At 37.7% G+C, this 3,611-nt stretch overlaps 1 pseudogene; it reads right to left on the bottom strand.

Annotated features, from left to right (window-relative positions):
* Positions 1-2,379: 2,379 nt before the first annotated feature.
* Positions 2,380-3,271, bottom strand: LOC129035417 (small ribosomal subunit protein eS1-like; annotated as a pseudogene).
* Between the last annotated feature and the right edge of the window lie 340 nt (positions 3,272-3,611).

Genomic DNA, 3,611 nt, shown 5'->3' on the forward strand with positions numbered 1-3,611 from the left:
CTGATAATACAAACTGAGGTTTTCAGTGTAAAAGGAAGTTTGGCAGAGGCAACTGGAAAAATAGTTATCCAATGATATTTTTATTCATTTAAATTGAGTTGATACTAACCAATATTTATTGACTAATAATAAAAAGAGAAGTCAAAATTTTAAATGTAAACTCTTGGCTATAAACCTGTATTTCCACTTCTTCCTAAAACCCGCTAAGATAACAGTAAAGGAATGAAAATGGTACAAAAAAATACAAAGAGAACAGAAGAGGTGATGGCAGCAGAAAAGAATTGTCAGGAAATTCTAGAAGATAGAAAGTACTTGGACAAGGAATGACTGACTTAGAGAAAAAAAAGCTAAAACCTATGTTCCTGCACCAGTGTCCAGCACTATCAGGCTGATCCTTGATGCAGAACCCCAGAAAATGTCAGAAATTGAAGTCACTAATTGCCTCTCAAGACACAGGGTAAAGCAGAAAGCAGGCTTTCTCTTAAGCATGAATTAGCAACTAAGGATCACCACATGTTTGAGGAAAGTCTAACATAAAAGTTAAAAAGAAAATTAACCTGGAGAAAACTAAGACAAAATGGAAGTACAAGTTATCAATATTGTGGTAAAAGTATATTAAAATGAAGGGAGGGGGACGATGGGGGTATGCATGAGTTTTAAGATCATTAAAGACTCATCTTTAATTTTAGGAAATTAATAGGTGATGTGTTGATTTCAAAAATTATGACACATATGTATAAGCATGTTAGTTAGATGCAAATACTAAAGTAAAAAACACCTAAAAGAGTGGAAAATGGTTGCTCTAAGGAAGCCATGGCAAATGAGGGGAAAGACAGGTGATACTTGGTTTTCTTTACTATAAGAAACTCTTATTTTCCCCTGTATTACTTTGATAAAAATAATTTAATTTAAAAAATTAAGTTCATACAGATTGATGCATCTTAATATAGCACAGTTTGACAAGAAGGAGACTGTAGTGGAAACAACCAGAACTTGGCACCTAGATTCAAATACCAATTCTGCCCATTTACTGTTCATGTAACTGTACAACAACCCTTGAGATTCAGTTTAGACATTTGTAAATTGGGGATAATTATACTTGCCCTACTGTATTAGCTTCCCAGGACTGCTATAACAAAATACCATGGGCTAAGTGGTTTAAAACAACAGAAATTTATTGTCTTACGGTTCTGGAGGCTGGAAGTCCAAGATCAAGGTGCTGGCAGGTTTGGTTTCTCTGAGGTCTCTCTCCTTGGCTTGCAGATGTCCACCTGCTCCCTGTCTTGAAATGGCCCTTAGTGTGTATGTGTGTGCATTCCTGTTTCTTCCCCTTATAAAGGTATCAGTCATCTTGGATTAGCCCCACCCCATGGCCTCATTTTAACTTAATCACCTCTTTACAGACCTTATCACTATATACAGTTACATTTTGAACTACTGGGCGTTAGCACTTCAACATATTAATTTTAGGAGAATTCAATTCAGCCCCTAACACCTACCTATTACATTCACTCATTTGCTTAGATTTATTGGTCTCCTTCCATGTTCCAACCTGTGCTAGGCACTGAGGATTGAAATTGAGAATCAGATGAGATAATGACATTTTGAAAACCAACTTAAAATACAAAAAAAAAAAAAAACCCACACATTAAACTATAGCCCACCCACATAATGCTTTGCTTGCAGGAAATCATTAAATTGAATGAAGTTAAATGACGAAAATGAAAGCTTTCTAAAAGAGGGAAAAAATGGGAAGCATGGACAAAGTTATAGAATAGCAACTATTATTTTTAAGCGCCTGATAGGTGCCAGGCACTGACTATAAAACTTATGTAAATTGCCTCATTTAATCCTTACTATGACCCTGCTGGGTAACTGTTAACAAAACCATTTTACTGGTGAGAAACCTATTACTAAGAGACTGTAACATCCCTGAGGTTATACAGCTTTGTGGCTTGAATTTGGATCTACTTAATGCCAAAGGAACTCATGTTCCTTTTACTACTCTCTACTGTGAGTCAAAAACATAGAGAACTATGGTTAGGCTCTATTTCTATACATTATTTTTTGTTAAATATTAAATATGTTCAAAAAACCATTATTCACGTGTATGGAGAATAATAATAAAATGAACACCTGTGTACTCACCAGCTGGCTTGAGAAAGAGAATATTGCTGGTACCTTAGCAGTACCTGCATACATCTCTCTAGCCCCATTTTCTTCCTTTTTTTCCCAGAAGTAACCATTATTCTAGTTTTGTGCTTACCCACCTGTGATACACACACACACACACACACACACACACACACAAATTTTCATTTTCCATGTTTTTTTTTTCACAAATAGGACTTTTTATTTGCCATTTCAAATGTCTGAGTGTTAAACAGACTCTTGGACTGGTGGTTCATATCCATCAGCTCATTCAACTTTAGAACCTGTCTCTTCTCCAGTAGCTTTTCCAGAACTGCTACCTTCACCATGAAGCTCCATGAGATTTCCCAATTCAAACTTGGTCTTCTTCAGCATTTTTACTTTTCTAATGAAGACATCATTGAGAGAATAAATAGATTGGTAAGCCTTATCTATGTCTTTTCCAATGCTGTCTGGAATCAATTTACTGACCACTTCTTTCAAGTCATTTCTCTGTACCTCTTGGGTCATGATTTCCATCATCTTCTTCCAGATTTGGCAGACCTGTTTGTGCTGAGCGTAAGAGGTCTTCCATATCTGATTGTTACATTTTTTAGTAAAAACAGTACAGAATAGACAAAGCAAGTAACCATCAGTAGTCTTAACATCAACATGAGCTTCAATCATGTCTGCCATTTTTTGACCATGGAACACATTCTGCCACAGGTAAGATCCATGCCATGGAAGTTAGGCAGTTTTTTCCCCGGACACCTTTAGTAATCAGCTTGAATTTTCTAAATGCAACTTCATAATTTTGCAGATCAGCAAGACTCATTTCAAACACACGACCCTTGAGGCCATCTGATGCAATTTTGGTTCCTTCAGTCCTGGTGACTAGTGTCTTTCCAATATTTCTTATGTTGAACATAGCAGGTGCTTTCACATCATACCAGTCTTTCTTAGAAAATAGATCAACTAGGCCGGGCATGGTGGCTCATGCCTGTAATCCCAGCACTTTGGGAGGCCAAGGCGGGTGGATCACGAGGTCAAGAGATCGAGACCATCTAGGCCAACATGGTGAAACCCCGTCTCTACTAAAAATACAAAAATTAGCTGGGCATGGTGGCACTCACCTGTAGTCTCAGCTACTCAGGAGGCTGAGGCAGGAGAATCGCTTGAACCCGGAGGGCAGAGGTTGCAGTGTGCCAAGATCATGCCACTGCACTCCAGCCTGGTGACAGAGCAAGACTCCGTCTCAAAAATAAAAAAAAAGAAAATAGATCAACCACTTTCTTCTTGGTTCCCCTTTTGCTGCCTTTCATGAGGCACTTGTTCTTGCTGCTCAGAGAGCCAAAAGGCATTTTGCATATTTTCAAAATCTGAATGACTCATGTGTTCTGCTGGGATTCACTTGTTTCCTACTCAATATTAGGTTCCTGACTTATTCAGGCTGATACACGTAACCATAATTATATCCCCAG

This window comes from Pongo pygmaeus, chromosome 3 (assembly GCF_028885625.2).
Source record: "Pongo pygmaeus isolate AG05252 chromosome 3, NHGRI_mPonPyg2-v2.0_pri, whole genome shotgun sequence".
Classification (NCBI taxonomy): Eukaryota; Metazoa; Chordata; class Mammalia; order Primates; family Hominidae; genus Pongo; species Pongo pygmaeus.